Consider the following 18,519-nt stretch of genomic DNA (forward strand, 5'->3'; position numbering starts at 1 on the left):
AGAGTGATCAAGATCACTCCTGACAGATGGACTTCTATCCAGAATACTCCACATCGCTATAAAAAGTGTGCAGGCAAACATTAACAACTTGTGCAAACAAAAAAATGCCAGGTATCTCACTTAGTCAGAGTCCAATATAGTGAAGAGAATGCAAGTCAATAAATTAATATTCTCATTTAAAGCTGCTTCACAAAAATGCACATTTGTTGCTGTTTTGATTAATAGGAAGATACATTTTTAATGCTTTTATTATTCCGAAATATTCTCACCGGCCCCCCCATGTAAGACATAAATTGTACTGTGGCCCCCCACGCGAAAAGGTTGCACAACCCTGTTGTAACAGGACTATGTCAATATACGAGTCCCTTCCGTTAATACTTCCTTTCCAAACAAACAGCAAGGACTGGCGTTGTCACAATGCAACATCTTGATGCTCAATGTAATCCACCTTCAAGGAAACTGCTCCCACTTTAAAAAGGAAAATACCCTTAATAACCCACAAATTTTCTAGAGTTCATCAGTTGCGTGCATCATACGGGTGGGAGTAACAAAATTTCACATGTACACCAGAGACTGTGGCCTGAATTTTGTTTTGGGTGTTGGGAACCCAGGGTGGATCTTCTGCTTGCCCACTGCTGGCATCTCAGACCTGGCTGAATATCAGAAGCCGCACTAAATATTCTCGGTAGTTGTTTGTGCTATTCAGGTTCAACATCTGGAATGATGGGGTAGAGAGGGGTGGGGGAGTAACAGCTCTTTAACGTCTAGGTGAACGGTACTCCGTTTCACCAATGTTCAGCAATCATTTGCAAGTCCAAACTATCTCAAGGAAAACAGTGGTATCATTGCAGAGAATGTTTAGTAGTGTGTAGCAACAGATTGAATGTGCTAGTAAATCAAGAATACAGGAGAATACAAAATCAAATAAAGATTCCTGAGACCCTGTGATGATGAGTGATACACTGAGTGTCAACAATTGGGTTACCTCACAGACCCAATGAGAACCCGCTGCTGATTCAGAAGGGGAGGTTTTCAAACCCTAAAATAAAAGCAAAATACTGCGGATGCTGGAAATCTGAAACAAAAACAAGAAATGCTGGATTCACTCAGCAGGTCTGGCAGCATCTGTGGAAAGAGAAGCAGAGTTAACGTTTCGGGTCAGTGACCCTTCTTCGGAAGGGTCACTGACCCGAAACGTTAACTCTGCTTCTCTTTCCACAGATGCTGCCAGACCTGCTGAGTGAATCCAGCATTTCTTGTTTTTGTTTCAAACCCTACCCTGTTTCCTAAATTCAGACAGCCCAAGAACAACTCAATTAAAAAGATGTGGCCATAAAAAGGCAGAAACAGCTGATCCCCACCACCGACACCCCCTCCCAACCCCAGGAAGGAGTCAGACAGACTGTCAGTGCTGCAGGCTCCCAGCAGGAGGTACTGCCTAGTCCCATTCACCTTCTACCCCAGCACCCTGCTTTGTAACCTTGCTGCCCTCCCACTGAAAATGGCCTCTATCATTGTCTGTTTTTGGAGTTCAGCACACTTTGTTCATAGTGCTCCCGTTTCAAACTGTGGTTCTTCACTGAAAGTCTGGGAAGGAGTTTAGAGTTTAGGTTTGGAGCAACCTGGAAGTTCACACAGGGCTGCTGAGCCTAAATATGTTAACACCTGGAATTTCCATCTCTGGATGGCTGTATACTGGGAGGTTTCATCATACAACCTCCTCCCTCCAACAGCCCCGCTTTGAAATGATTTTTTTGTTAAATACCCCATGATTTTTCTTCTGCGTTGCTCCCAGCAGTATCCTGGAGAATAATCTTCAATTCCTGGAAACTGCAGGACAATCCTGGAGGGTCGTCAACCCTATCAACAGCCATGTCCCCAGCAGACAACCAAAGCTCTGCAACCAGAAGATATCAGACTCCACCCCACATTCCACCATCCACACTCACCAAGTCCAAGATAAAGTGGCCATCGGAGTTGACTGACCTCAAACCTGAGCTGCTGCAGTGCTGCAGTTAATTTGTACACTCACCTGAATCATAGAATGGTTGCAGCACAGGAGGAGGCCATTCAGCCCCTTGTGTCTGTGCCGACTCTCTGCAAGCATCACTTAGCTAGTCCCACACCACTGTCTTTTCCCCGCAGCCCTGCAATTTTTCTTCTCTTCAGATAATTATCCAATTCCCTTTCCCACAATTGAATCTGCCTCCACCACAATCTCAGGCAGTGCATTCCGGATCCCAAACACTCTCTGCATAAAAAAGTTTTTCTATATGTCGCCTTTGGTTCTTTTGCTATTCACCTTAAGTTGATGTCAACTGTTCCATCAATGGGAACAGTTTCTCTCTATCTACTCTGTCCAGACCCCTCATGATTTTGAACACCTCTATCAAATCACCTCACAACTTTCTCTTCTCTAGGAAGAACAGCCCCGGCCTCCCCAACCTATCCATGTAACTGATCGCTCATCCCTTGAGCCATTCTTATAAATCTTTTCTACACCCTCTTTAATGTCATCACATCATTCCTAAAGCTTGGCACCCAGAATTGGACTATACTCCAGTTGAGACCAAACCAGTGTCTTATGAAGGTTCATCACAATTTCCTTGCTTTTGTACTCTATGCCTCTCTTTATAAAGCCCAGGATCCCAAATGCCTTTTCAACCACTTTCTCAACCTGCCCTGCCACCTTCAACAATTTGTGCACATAAACCCCCAGGTCGTTCTGTTCCCACACTCATTTTAAGATTGCATCCTTTATTTTATGTTGCCTCTCCTCGTTCTTCCTACCAAAATGTATCACTTCACACTTCTCTGCATTAAATTTCATCCGCCATGTGTCCGCCCATTCCACCAGCCTGTCTCTGTCCTCTTGAAGTTTATCGCTTTCCTCCTCACAGTTCACAATACTTCCAAGTTTTGTGTCATCTGCAAATTTTGAAATTTGTACACCCAAGTCTAAGTCGTTAATATAGATCAAGAAAAGCAGTGATCCTAATAGTGACCCTTGGGGAATCCTACTATATAGCCTCCTCCAGTCCATAAAACAACCGTTCACCACTACTCTCTTTTTCCTGTCAATTGAAACCCAATGCTGGAGTCTCTCTCCTCCAGCAGTTGCGGAAAAACTAGCAGAGAGTGGCAAAACCAGAGTACCAGAGGGGAAAGAGGAAAGAAAACAGCGAGGTGCAAAGGACCAGAGAGACAGACAGAATGGAGGAGAGAGGGAAATGAAGGAGAGAGTAAAGGAAAGAGAAAAACAAATGAGGAGAAAGAGACGGAAGTGAATGAAAAGGAGACGCAGAAGTGGAGAAGGAGATGCAGAAGTGGAGAGAGAGGGGCAGGTGGCAATCTGACTATATACTTTACATAACGCACTGCAGAGAATCCAATATTAAATAACACAACAAAGCACAAAATGATCCTACCTAACAGCAGAAAGACTCACTCAAAGAATGACAAAGAAAGATTGCACAGCAAGCATCCCATACCATGCTGCGCAGTGCATACTGGAACGCAGGTCTTAAAAAAACTGGGGCTATCTGAGACCAGGTGTCCACAGGGGAATTCTGTGGGATCATGACTGTCATTTCTGTGCTACTGCTCACCACAAGCTCCTGCAGAACTATTCTGCTGGGAGAGCACTGTTTTTCTTTGAGGCGACGACACTGCCTGTGAGAAGCTGTTAGATCCCTGTGAATATTTTGGGGTGTTTTCCCAAAGGGAAGGATCCAGCCTGTATACAGTATTTTACTGTATACAGTGCCGGGATTTCGGTGCACAAGGGTCTGTAGAAACTCCATGAACCCACCCACTTGGTAGAAGGAGAAAGCCTGCAGATCACAGCAGGGAAGAGAAAGGTAAGGACAACTGGAGATTAACCAGTGACAATGCAGTAGTGTAGTAGAAATCACTGTAAATATAAACAGAGGCTTTAACTCTTTAAGTACCAGATATCCCAACAAATTACAGCATTTACAAAGTTTCCAATCCTGGTATTTTCACTGTGGTTACTGTAAATGAGGAGGATGAGAATCAGCAAGCAGCTGGTGTTGACTCTTTGCTCTCTCTTTTTCACTGTCAGTAATGAAAGCCCTGAACTCTGAGCTGCGTGTGAATCTAAACCAGGGAAACCCAACAGATCCTGATCTTTCATCCGGCACTCAGCCATCAGTCACATCATGAGCGTATGTTTTGTTTAGATAACAGGCAGAGATCCAGGATTGAGAGAAATAGTTCACATCCTGGAGCAGGAATGCACACAAACAGGGAGCATTGTTTTAAAATGCACTGACAGATCTGCTCCTTTGGGCAGGAACTGCACATAGGATGTCAGCTCTTTGCATCACCAACTATGTACTTCAGAAGCTGCTGCCACGTCTGAACATCAGTCGTGGTTTGGCTGGTTGCCTGAATTCCATGATCCTGAACTGAGCGAGGAGGCTGTTACATCCCTGCTGGCACAACTCCCCAAATCGCAGCATAGAGTGCTACAAATCAACTTTGTTTTGGCAATGTTGTTGCTTGTTAGGATCCTTCATGAAAGAAGACACCATCCCATTGCTACGAGTACTGGTCGATGGCCAGTTGTCAGGGGAGCAAGCTGTCAAGGGAGTGTGGCATCAAGTGGAGACCAATATTAAAATGGTATTTGTCAGCTCTGGCCCACAGCCCATAGAGGTGAGAACACCACACGAGTCAGTATGTTACTGCAGTGATCCAGTCCTGCACTCCACACGAGTCAGTGCGTTACTGCAGTGATCCAGTCCTGCACTCCACACGGGACAGTGCATTACTGCAGTGATCCAGTCCCACACTCCACACGGGTCAGTGCGTTACTGCAGTGATCCAGTCCCGCACTCCACACGAGTCAGTGTGTTGCTGCAGTGATCCAGTCCCACACTCCACACGAGTCAGTGTGTTACTGCAGTGATCCAGTCCCGCACTCCACACGAGTCAGTGTGTTACTGCAGTGATCCAGTCACACACTTCACACGGGTCAGTGTGTTACTGCAGTGATCCAGTCCCGCACTCCACACGAGTCAGTGTGTTGCTGCAGTGATCCAGTCCCACACTCCACACGAGTCAGTGTGTTACTGCAGTGATCCAGTCCCGCACTCCACACGAGTCAGTGTGTTACTGCAGTGATCCAGTCCCGCACTCCACACGGGTCAGTGCGTTACTGCAGTGATCCAGTCCCACACTCCACACGGGTCAGTGTGTTACTGCAGTGATCCAGTCCCGCACTCCACATGGGTCAGTGCGTTACTGCAGTGATCCAGTCCCGCACTCCACACGAGTCAGTGTGTTGCTGCAGTGATCCAGTCCCACACTCCACACGAGTCAGTGTGTTACTGCAGTGATCCAGTCCCGCACTCCACACGGGTCAGTGCGTTACTGCAGTGATCCAGTCCCGCACTCCACACGGGTCAATGCGTTACTGCAGTGATCCAGTCCCACACTCCACACGAGTCAGTGTGTTACTGCAGTGATCCAGTCCCGCACTCCACACGAGTCAGTGTGTTACTGCAGTGATCCAGTCCCGCACTCCACACGAGTCAGTGTGTTACTGCAGTGATCCAGTCCCACACTCCACACGAGTCAGTGTGTTACTGCAGTGATCCAGTCCCACACTCCACACGAGTCAGTGTGTTACTGCAGTGATCCAGTCCCACACTCCACACGAGTCAGTGTGTTACTGCAGTGATCCAGTCCCGCACTCCACACGGGTCAGTGTGTTACTGCAGTGATCCAGTCCCGCACTCCACACGAGTCAGTGTGTTACTGCAGTGATCCAGTCCCGCACTCCACACGAGTCAGTGCGTTACTGCAGTGATCCAGTCCCACACTCCACCCGGGTCAGTGTGTTACTGCAGTGATCCAGTCCCGCACTCCACACGAGTCAGTGTGTTGCTGCAGTGATCCAGTCCCACACTCCACACGAGTCAGTGTGTTACTGCAGTGATCCAGTCCCACACTCCACACGAGTCAGTGTGTTACTGCAGTGATCCAGTCCCACACTCCACACGAGTCAGTGTGTTACTGCAGTGATCCAGTCCCACACTCCACACGAGTCAGTGTGTTACTGCAGTGATCCAGTCCCGCACTCCACACGAGTCAGTGTGTTACTGCAGTGATCCAGTCCCGCACTCCACACGAGTCAGTGTGTTACTGCAGTGATCCAGTCCCACACTCCACACGAGTCAGTGTGTTACTGCAGTGATCCAGTCCCACACTCCACACGAGTCAGTGTGTTACTGCAGTGATCCAGTCCCACACTCCATACGGGTCAGTGTGTTACTGCAGTGATCCAGTCCCGCACTCCACACGAGTCAGTGTGTTACTGCAGTGATCCAGTCCCACACTCCACACGGGACAGTGTGTTACTGCAGTGATCCAGTCCCACACTCCACCCGGGTCAGTGCGTTACTGCAGTGATCCAGTCCCGCACTCCACACGGGTCAATGCGTTACTGCAGTGATCCAGTCCCACACTCCACCCGGGTCAGTGCGTTACTGCAGTGATCCAGTCCCACACTCCACCCGGGTCAGTGCTTTACTGCAGTGATCCAGTCCCGCACTCCACACGAGTCAGTGTGTTACTGCAGTGATCCAGTCCCACACTCCACCCGGGTCAGTGCGTTACTGCAGTGATCCAGTCCCACACTCCACCCGGGTCAGTGCGTTACTGCAGTGATCCAGTCCCGCACTCCACACGAGTCAGTGTGTTACTGCAGTGATCCAGTCCCGCACTCCACACGGGTCAATGCGTTACTGCAGTGATCCAGTCCTGCACTCCACACGGGACAGTGTGTTACTGCAGTGATCCAGTTCCACACTCCATACGGGTCAGTGCGTTACTGCAGTGATCCAGTCCCGCACTCCACACGAGTCAGTGTGTTACTGCAGTGATCCAGTCCTGCACTCCACACGGGACAGTGTGTTACTGCAGTGATCCATTCACACACTCCATACGGGTCAATGCGTTACTGCAGTGATCCAGTCCCACACTCCACACAAGTCAGTGTGTTACTGCAGTGATCCAGTCCCGCACTCCACACGGGTCAATGCGTTACTGCAGTGATCCAGTCCCGCACTCCACACGGGTCAATGCGTTACTGCAGTGATCCAGTCCTGCACTCCACACGGGACAGTGTGTTACTGCAGTGATCCATTCACACACTCCATACGGGTCAATGCGTTACTGCAGTGATCCAGTCCCACACTCCACACGAGTCAGTGTGTTACTGCAGTGATCCAGTCCCACACTCCACACGAGTCAGTGTGTTACTGCAGTGATCCAGTCCCACACTCCACACGAGTCAGTATGTTACTGCAGTGATCCAGTCCCGCACTCCACACGAGTCAGTGTGTTCCTGCAGTGATCCAGTCCCACACTCCACACGAGTCAGTGTGTTACTGCAGTGATCCAGTCCCACACGCCACACAAGTCAGTGTGTTACTGCAGTGATCCAGTCCCGCACTCCACACAAGTCAGTGTGTTACTGCAGTGATCCAGTCCCGCACTCCACACGAGTCAGTGTGTTACTGCAGTGATCCAGTCCCACACTCCACACAAGTCAGTGTGTTACTGCAGTGATCCAGTCCCGCACTCCACACGGGACAGTGCTTTACTGCAGTGATCCAGTCCCGCACTCCACCCGGGTCAGTGCTTTACTGCAGTGATCCAGTCCCGCACTCCACACGGGTCAATGCGTTACTGCAGTGATCCAGTCCCGCACTCCACACGGGTCAATGCGTTACTGCAGTGATCCAGTCCCGCACTCCACACGGGTCAATGCGTTACTGCAGTGATCCAGTCCTGCACTCCACACGGGACAGTGTGTTACTGCAGTGATCCATTCACACACTCCATACGGGTCAATGCGTTACTGCAGTGATCCAGTCCCGCACTCCACACGAGTCAGTGCGTTACTGCAGTGATCCAGTCCCGCACTCCACACGGGTCAGTGCGTTACTGCAGTGATCCAGTCCTGCACTCCACACGAGTCAGTGTGTTACTGCAGTGATCCAGTCCCGCACTCCACACGAGTCAGTGTGTTACTGCAGTGATCCAGTCCCGCACTCCACACGAGTCAGTGTGTTACTGCAGTGATCCAGTTCCACACTCCATACGGGTCAGTGCGTTACTGCAGTGATCCATTCACACACTCCACACGGGTCAGTGCGTTACTGCAGTGATCCAGTCCTGCACTCCACACGAGTCAGTGTGTTACTGCAGTGATCCAGTCCCGCACTCCACACGAGTCAGTGTGTTACTGCAGTGATCCAGTCCCGCACTCCACACGAGTCAGTGTGTTACTGCAGTGATCCAGTCCCGCACTCCACACGGGTCAGTGCGTTACTGCAGTGATCCAGTCCTGCACTCCACACGAGTCAGTGTGTTACTGCAGTGATCCAGTCCCACACTCCACACGGGTCAGTGCGTTACTGCAGTGATCCAGTCCCGCACTCCACACGAGTCAGTGTGTTGCTGCAGTGATCCAGTCCCACACTCCACACGAGTCAGTGTGTTACTGCAGTGATCCAGTCCCGCACTCCACACGAGTCAGTGTGTTACTGCAGTGATCCAGTCACACACTTCACACGGGTCAGTGTGTTACTGCAGTGATCCAGTCCCGCACTCCACACGAGTCAGTGTGTTGCTGCAGTGATCCAGTCCCACACTCCACACGAGTCAGTGTGTTACTGCAGTGATCCAGTCCCGCACTCCACACGAGTCAGTGTGTTACTGCAGTGATCCAGTCCCGCACTCCACACGGGTCAGTGCGTTACTGCAGTGATCCAGTCCCACACTCCACACGGGTCAGTGTGTTACTGCAGTGATCCAGTCCCGCACTCCACACGGGTCAGTGCGTTACTGCAGTGATCCAGTCCCGCACTCCACACGAGTCAGTGTGTTGCTGCAGTGATCCAGTCCCACACTCCACACGAGTCAGTGTGTTACTGCAGTGATCCAGTCCCGCACTCCACACGGGTCAGTGCGTTACTGCAGTGATCCAGTCCCGCACTCCACACGGGTCAATGCGTTACTGCAGTGATCCAGTCCCACACTCCACACGAGTCAGTGTGTTACTGCAGTGATCCAGTCCCGCACTCCACACGAGTCAGTGTGTTACTGCAGTGATCCAGTCCCGCACTCCACACGAGTCAGTGTGTTACTGCAGTGATCCAGTCCCACACTCCACACGAGTCAGTGTGTTACTGCAGTGATCCAGTCCCACACTCCACACGAGTCAGTGTGTTACTGCAGTGATCCAGTCCCACACTCCACACGAGTCAGTGTGTTACTGCAGTGATCCAGTCCCGCACTCCACACGGGTCAGTGTGTTACTGCAGTGATCCAGTCCCGCACTCCACACGAGTCAGTGTGTTACTGCAGTGATCCAGTCCCGCACTCCACACGAGTCAGTGCGTTACTGCAGTGATCCAGTCCCACACTCCACCCGGGTCAGTGTGTTACTGCAGTGATCCAGTCCCGCACTCCACACGAGTCAGTGTGTTGCTGCAGTGATCCAGTCCCACACTCCACACGAGTCAGTGTGTTACTGCAGTGATCCAGTCCCACACTCCACACGAGTCAGTGTGTTACTGCAGTGATCCAGTCCCACACTCCACACGAGTCAGTGTGTTACTGCAGTGATCCAGTCCCACACTCCACACGAGTCAGTGTGTTACTGCAGTGATCCAGTCCCGCACTCCACACGAGTCAGTGTGTTACTGCAGTGATCCAGTCCCGCACTCCACACGAGTCAGTGTGTTACTGCAGTGATCCAGTCCCACACTCCACACGAGTCAGTGTGTTACTGCAGTGATCCAGTCCCACACTCCACACGAGTCAGTGTGTTACTGCAGTGATCCAGTCCCACACTCCATACGGGTCAGTGTGTTACTGCAGTGATCCAGTCCCGCACTCCACACGAGTCAGTGTGTTACTGCAGTGATCCAGTCCCACACTCCACACGGGACAGTGTGTTACTGCAGTGATCCAGTCCCACACTCCACCCGGGTCAGTGCGTTACTGCAGTGATCCAGTCCCGCACTCCACACGGGTCAATGCGTTACTGCAGTGATCCAGTCCCACACTCCACCCGGGTCAGTGCGTTACTGCAGTGATCCAGTCCCACACTCCACCCGGGTCAGTGCTTTACTGCAGTGATCCAGTCCCGCACTCCACACGAGTCAGTGTGTTACTGCAGTGATCCAGTCCCACACTCCACCCGGGTCAGTGCGTTACTGCAGTGATCCAGTCCCACACTCCACCCGGGTCAGTGCGTTACTGCAGTGATCCAGTCCCGCACTCCACACGAGTCAGTGTGTTACTGCAGTGATCCAGTCCCGCACTCCACACGGGTCAATGCGTTACTGCAGTGATCCAGTCCTGCACTCCACACGGGACAGTGTGTTACTGCAGTGATCCAGTTCCACACTCCATACGGGTCAGTGCGTTACTGCAGTGATCCAGTCCCGCACTCCACACGAGTCAGTGTGTTACTGCAGTGATCCAGTCCTGCACTCCACACGGGACAGTGTGTTACTGCAGTGATCCATTCACACACTCCATACGGGTCAATGCGTTACTGCAGTGATCCAGTCCCACACTCCACACAAGTCAGTGTGTTACTGCAGTGATCCAGTCCCGCACTCCACACGGGTCAATGCGTTACTGCAGTGATCCAGTCCCGCACTCCACACGGGTCAATGCGTTACTGCAGTGATCCAGTCCTGCACTCCACACGGGACAGTGTGTTACTGCAGTGATCCATTCACACACTCCATACGGGTCAATGCGTTACTGCAGTGATCCAGTCCCACACTCCACACGAGTCAGTGTGTTACTGCAGTGATCCAGTCCCACACTCCACACGAGTCAGTGTGTTACTGCAGTGATCCAGTCCCACACTCCACACGAGTCAGTATGTTACTGCAGTGATCCAGTCCCGCACTCCACACGAGTCAGTGTGTTCCTGCAGTGATCCAGTCCCACACTCCACACGAGTCAGTGTGTTACTGCAGTGATCCAGTCCCACACGCCACACAAGTCAGTGTGTTACTGCAGTGATCCAGTCCCGCACTCCACACAAGTCAGTGTGTTACTGCAGTGATCCAGTCCCGCACTCCACACGAGTCAGTGTGTTACTGCAGTGATCCAGTCCCACACTCCACACAAGTCAGTGTGTTACTGCAGTGATCCAGTCCCGCACTCCACACGGGACAGTGCTTTACTGCAGTGATCCAGTCCCGCACTCCACCCGGGTCAGTGCTTTACTGCAGTGATCCAGTCCCGCACTCCACACGGGTCAATGCGTTACTGCAGTGATCCAGTCCCGCACTCCACACGGGTCAATGCGTTACTGCAGTGATCCAGTCCCGCACTCCACACGGGTCAATGCGTTACTGCAGTGATCCAGTCCTGCACTCCACACGGGACAGTGTGTTACTGCAGTGATCCATTCACACACTCCATACGGGTCAATGCGTTACTGCAGTGATCCAGTCCCGCACTCCACACGAGTCAGTGCGTTACTGCAGTGATCCAGTCCCGCACTCCACACGGGTCAGTGCGTTACTGCAGTGATCCAGTCCTGCACTCCACACGAGTCAGTGTGTTACTGCAGTGATCCAGTCCCGCACTCCACACGAGTCAGTGTGTTACTGCAGTGATCCAGTCCCGCACTCCACACGAGTCAGTGTGTTACTGCAGTGATCCAGTTCCACACTCCATACGGGTCAGTGCGTTACTGCAGTGATCCATTCACACACTCCACACGGGTCAGTGCGTTACTGCAGTGATCCAGTCCTGCACTCCACACGAGTCAGTGTGTTACTGCAGTGATCCAGTCCCGCACTCCACACGAGTCAGTGTGTTACTGCAGTGATCCAGTCCCGCACTCCACACGAGTCAGTGTGTTACTGCAGTGATCCAGTCCCGCACTCCACACGGGTCAGTGCGTTACTGCAGTGATCCAGTCCTGCACTCCACACGAGTCAGTGTGTTACTGCAGTGATCCAGTCCCGCACTCCACACGAGTCAGTGTGTTACTGCAGTGATCCAGTCCCGCACTCCACACGAGTCAGTGTGTTACTGCAGTGATCCAGTCCCACACTCCATACGGGTCAGTGTGTTACTGCAGTGATCCAGTCCCACACTCCACACGAGTCAGTGTGTTACTGCAGTGATCCAGTCCCGCACTCCACACGAGTCAGTGTGTTACTGCAGTGATCCAGTCCCGCACTCCATACGGGTCAGTGTGTTACTGCAGTGATCCAGTCCCACACTCCACACGGGTCAGTGTGTTACTGCAGTGATCCAGTCCCACACTCCATACGGGTCAGTGTGTTACTGCAGTGATCCAGTCCCGCACTCCACACGAGTCAGTGTGTTACTGCAGTGATCCAGTCCCGCACTCCACACGAGTCAGTGTGTTACTGCAGTGATCCAGTCCCGCACTCCATACGGGTCAGTGTGTTACTGCAGTGATCCAGTCCCACACTCCACACGGGTCAGTGTGTTACTGCAGTGATCCAGTCCCACACTCCATACGGGTCAGTGTGTTACTGCAGTGATCCAGTCCCGCACTCCACACGAGTCAGTGTGTTACTGCAGTGATCCAGTCCCACACTCCACACGAGTCAGTGTGTTACTGCAGTGATCCAGTCCCGCACTCCACACGAGTCAGTGTGTTACTGCAGTGATCCAGTCCCACACTCCATACGGGTCAGTGTGTTACTGCAGTGATCCAGTCCCGCACTCCACACGAGTCAGTGTGTTACTGCAGTGATCCAGTCCCACACTCCACACGAGTCAGTGTGTTACTGCAGTGATCCAGTCCCACACTCCACACGAGTCAGTGTGTTACTGCAGTGATCCAGTCCCACACTCCACACGAGTCAGTGTGTTACTGCAGTGATCCAGTCCCGCACTCCACACGAGTCAGTGTGTTACTGCAGTGATCCAGTCCCACACTCCACCCGGGTCAGTGCGTTACTGCAGTGATCCAGTCCCGCACTTCACACGGGTCAGTGCGTTACTGCAGTGATCCAGTCCCGCACTCCACACGGGACAGTGCATTACTGCAGTGATCCAGTCCCGCACTCCACACGAGTCAGTGTGTTACTGCAGTGATCCAGTCACACACTCCACACGGGACAGTGCGTTACTGCAGTGATCCAGTCACACACTCCACACGGGACAGTGCATTACTGCAGTGATCCAGTCACACACTCCACACGGGACAGTGCATTACTGCAGTGATCCAGTCACACACTCCACACGGGACAGTGCGTTACTGCAGTGATCCAGTCACACATTCCAAACGGGACAGTGCGTTATTGCAGTGATCCAGTCACACACTCCACACGGGACAGTGCATTACTGCAGTGATCCAGTCACACACTCCACACGGGACAGTGCGTTACTGCAGTGATCCAGTCACACACTCCACACGGGACAGTGCATTACTGCAGTGATCCAGTCACACACTCCACACGGGACAGTGCGTTACTGCAGTGATCCAGTCACACACTCCACGGGACAGTGCGTTACTGCAGTGATCCAGTCACACACTCCACACGGGACAGTGCGTTACTGCAGTGATCCAGTCACACACTCCAACCGGGACAGTGCATTACTGCAGTGATCCAGTCACACACTCCACACGGGACAGTGCGTTACTGCAGTGATCCAGTCACACACTCCACGGGACAGTGCATTACTGCAGTGATCCAGTCACACACTCCAAACGAGACAGTGTGTTACTGCAGTGATCCAGTCACACACTCCAACCGGGACAGTGCATTACTGCAGTGATCCAGTCCCACACTGCACACGGGACAGTGCGTTACTGCAGTGATCCAGTCACACACTGCACACGGGACAGTGCATTACTGCAGTGATCCAGACCTACACTCTGTGGGACAGTGCGTTACTGCAGTGATCCAGTCACACACTCCAAACGGGACAGTGCGTTACTGCAGTGATCCAGTCCCACACTCCACGGGACAGTGCGTTACTGCAGTGATCCAGTCCCACACTCCACGGGACAGTGCGTTACTGCAGTGATCCAGTCACACACTGCACACGGGACAGTGCGTTACTGCAGTGATCCAGACCTACACTCTGTGGGCCAGGGTGTTACTGCACTAATTCTAGGTCCTATATTAGAGGGTGCTGAGGACCGCATGCAATAGGAACAGGAATAGACCATTCATCCCTTCACCATCTGTGGAGGGAGAAACAGAGTTAACATTTGAGGTCTGTGACCTTACATCAGAACTACTGAAACGTCAACTCTGCTTCTCTCTCCACAGATGCTGCTCGACCTGCTGAGCATTTCCAGCACTTTCTGTTTTTATTTCAGATTTCCAGCATCTGCAGTATTATGCTTTTATTTGAAATTTTCTGTTGGACTGCAACCTCACCTGCTTTTCAGCGGCATGAGTTCTAGATTCCCACTACCCCTCTTATGAGGCTCGAACTTTAAGATTTTGCCCATTGCTCTGGACTGCCGACTGGAGGAAATAGTTTTTCTCTCAACTCTGTTAACTCCTTTAATCATCTTAAAAACCTGAATTAAATCACCCTTAATCCTCTATATTCTGTAGTAATTTAACTCTTTTAGCCCTGGTGTGATTTGGTGAATCTACAGTACTCTCCAAAATCAATAGAGCCTTCTTGAGATACAGTGCCCTGAAGTTTAAGACTGTGTCGCCCTCTCCACAGGCTGCCCACCAGGCATTTTTGGATGGTGACATACAACCACACAGAATCTCTCCTGCCACAAAAATGACATTCCTACACCTGGACACCAAGCCAAAAAAGGAACCTGATGTGCAACTGGTAAATATTGGAGCCCAGTGTTTCTGGTATGGGCACAGAGCCCAGTTCCTGCACCAGTAGCATTTTATATACCGATACTCTCCCTTTTCTGATTTCACCCACTGCCATGACCCCTCCCATACACCATATGGGCCCGATAACCAGCAGACTAAATAACACTTGTATTTACTCAGCAAATAAAATAATCCATATTCAGACCCACCTTGGACGAACTGTCCAGCCCACATCCTGTTCCAGCCTCAGTTTAATAATGACCATCAGCACTAAAGGAGTTTTGGCAAATTTCAACTAGAAGTTGAATCTCTAGGATAAGGGAAACCTGAAATGCTCATTCTGTGACTTTGGGGCCCAAAGACAGGATTTGAGCTTGATGCAAGTACCCAGTTTAGTACATTAGAAATGTATCCAGTGGCATTACTGTACCCTGTTTTCAATATTTAAACTACTGAAGTTAATTCTTAGGGGTTTCTTCAGCTCCAAAACTCCTTGGTACTAAAAATAGCATGAAGCTCATATCCTCAGGATATGTTAACAACGATCCCTACCTTGACAAACTCTCCCCATTAACCGATGCTGCTATCTCTTGTCGTCTGGCCTTGATTCAGCAAGGTGCTCGGAATCTGCCTCCCAGCGAGCACATCAATGCATCACCAACACAAGCAGCTGTGCTCTGGACTGATGCTATGTCACACACACACTGTGAGGAAGTCTCTGTCTGCAAGGACTTATCAGCAGTGTTGGAGCAATCATATTTGTTCAACAGTGCACCCTCCTGGCGTGCAATCACTAAAAGCAAACAGTCACACTGTTTGAATAGAGCAGAAGGAATCAGAGAGACAGAGAGCAACAATAGGTCAATTTGAAAGAACGTCACTAAAGGCAGCTCTACTGTCACGTTGGCATCTCCACAATGCAGTTACCGCATTGCTCAGGAGTCAGATTCCAATCTATTGCACAGACTAGGCTGTGGGTATAGGAGATTAAGGGATGATCTAATGAATGTGTTTAAGATGTTTAAAGATGATGATAGGGTAGATAATAATTCCTCTGATGGGGACAGTCTAGAACAATGGGTATAACTTTAAAATTAGAGCTGGGCTGCTCAGGGGTGATGTCAGGAAGAACTTCTTCACACGAAGGGTAGTGGAAATCTGCAACTTCACCCATCACCCCACACCAGTTACTGAGGCTAGGGGGTCAATTGAAAATTTCAAAACTGAGATTCATCTATTTTAGTTTGGTGTAATGGAATCAAGGCAGTCATAGAATGATCTAACTGAATGGCTGACACAACAACTTTCGATTATATCGTGCCTTTAACATAAAACATTGCGAGGCATTTCGCAGGAGCGTCATCAGACAGAATTTAGCACTAAGCCAAAGAAGGAGGTATTAGGATAGGTGACAAAAAGTGTGCTCAAAGAGGTAGGTTTTAAGGAGCAGCTTAGAACAGAGAGCTGGAGAGGCGGAGCGGTTTAGAGAGAGAATTCCAGAGCTTAGGGCCTAGAAAGCTGAAAGACATGGCTGCCAGTGGTGAAGCAAAGAAAGTTGGGAATGCGCAAGATGCCAGAATTGGAGGAATGCAGACAACTGAGGGTTGTAGAGCTGGAGGAGGTTAGAGAGTTAGGGAGAGGTGAGGCCCTGGATGGATTTGAAAACAAGGATGAGAATTTTAAATTTGAGACAGTTTTGGATGAGCTCAAGTTTATAGATAGTGCAAGATGGGAGGCTGACCAGGACAGCATTGACATCGTTGAGTCTAGGAGATAAACAAAAGCATGGATGTGGGTTTCAGTAGACAAGCTGAGGAAAGGGCAGAGATAAGCGATGTTTACAGGGGTGGAAGTAGGAAGAGGATACGGGGTCAGAATCTCCCAGGGGTACTCCTGTTTCTAAATTCCAATAGAACCATAGGATGGTTCAGAAGGAGGTTATTCAGTCTATCATGCCTGTGCAGGTTCTTTGAAAGAGCTGTCCAACTAGTCCCAACCCCCCACTCTTCCCCCACAGCCCAGCAATTTTTCCCTTCAAGTATTTATCCAATTCTCTTTTGAATGTTACTATTCGATCTGCTTCCACTGCCCTTTCAGGCAGAGCATTCCAGATCATCATAACTCACTGCATTAAAAAATCTTTCCTCATATTGCCTCTCGTTCTTTTGCCAATCACCTTAAATCTATGCCCTTCAGCTACTGACCCTTCTACCACTGGGAACAGTTTCTCCTTATTTACCCTATCAAAACCCTTCATGATTTTGAACACCTCAATCAAATGTCTTAAACTGCTCTAAGGAGAACAACCGCATCTTCTCCAGTCTCTCCACAATACCAAAGTCCCTCATCCCTGGTACCATTCAGGTAAATCTCCTCTGCATCTGCTCTAAGGCTTTAGTATCCTTCCTAAAGTGGAATGTCCAGAATTGAACACATTACTCCAGCTGAGGCCTAACAAGTCTCTTATAAAGGTTTAGCAGAACTTATTGTGTCCTATGCTTTATTGATAAAGCCAAGAAGTACATCTGCCTTTTTAACAGCCTGCTCAATTTGTCCTGCCACCTTCAAAGATTTATGTACATAATCCCCCAGGCCTCTGTTCCTGCACCCCTTTAAAATGGTACCATTTAGATAATAAACTTGATTCATTGCGTTGAGTTTATAATCTTAAGTGCAGTCTCCAATACTTTTAGAAAGTGGGCACTCCCACTCACTCTCAAAGCACACAGGCAGGGAGTAGAGCTCTGCATTCACATTCAAGCACACAGACATAGTCTCACCTCCGGCCATTAGGAGTTCGATTCACAGCCTATAGCATAACAAGGGCACTGTTGCTGTCAATCAGACACTGCATTATAACTGTAGCAAAATGCAATACACAAAACCACGAATACACAGCACTTTGACTATTTCCATCACCTACAGATGCAGACAGCGCCCAAGTACTGCAATCCTTGAGCCATATACAGCCTACTGTCAAGGCTCTCCAGCACTCCTGGTACTTATGAGCTCCTCCTGCAGTCTGGCCTGCAATAAAGCAGCAAATTCAACAGCTGATTTGTAACCCAGCTGGTGGGTGGGTTGAGAAGGGTGCTTTAAACAAGTATTTTCACTATTTTGTTCACTTCCTGGCCAGTTCCACCTCCATTTGCTGTGCTTTTCTTCTGTCTGCTGTAGCTTAGTCCACCACTGCTCACTGTCCACCAGTGTGGTTGCAGCTCACTTGGATCCCTACCCCTGCCTTTTCTTTCACTGCTAGCTCATTGCCTGATACCACTCAGTTTGAACATTGGAATTTATTCAAGAATATTGGAAGCTTGCCAAGGATGGACCAGGGTTTATTCCAGCCAGTTAACATGGAGTTAACAATGGCCTACGCTAACAGGTATGCACAGATTGCAGTGCCATAGGCTCAGTTGATCCCTTGTCATAGAGTCATTTGGTCCTTTTTGTGGTTGAATGTTCATAAGGTCTGCCACCTGCTGCAGGCCAAGGGTCAGTGGAACGAATGCATCAGGGGTGGGATCTGCAATATCACTACTATTCTCAGGAGCCTTTCTTCTGCTGTTGGTTCAGGCAAAATTTACAAGAGTAATGATGAGTTTGTGAAAAATGGGTTAGGTCACATTTCAGGGGAAAATTTACTGGGCAAATCTGTTAATGGGTA

General features: G+C 50.0%; 1 protein-coding gene across 5 annotated transcripts in view; it reads right to left on the reverse strand.

Moving 5' to 3' along the window:
• The window catches only part of LOC137375126 (anoctamin-7-like), a 145,720-nt gene extending 130,180 nt beyond the window's left edge, over positions 1 to 15,540 (reverse strand). For all 5 annotated transcript variants that reach the window (XR_010975932.1, XR_010975933.1, XM_068041784.1 and 2 more), the window contains exon 1: positions 15,405 to 15,540. The gene's annotated coding sequence lies outside the window, so the exon portion shown is untranslated. The remainder of the gene's footprint in view (positions 1 to 15,404) is intronic.
• Positions 15,541 to 18,519: the final 2,979 nt, after the last annotated feature.

The sequence above is a fragment of the Heterodontus francisci genome, chromosome 11, assembly GCF_036365525.1.
Source record: "Heterodontus francisci isolate sHetFra1 chromosome 11, sHetFra1.hap1, whole genome shotgun sequence".
Lineage (NCBI taxonomy): Eukaryota > Metazoa > Chordata > Chondrichthyes > Heterodontiformes > Heterodontidae > Heterodontus > Heterodontus francisci.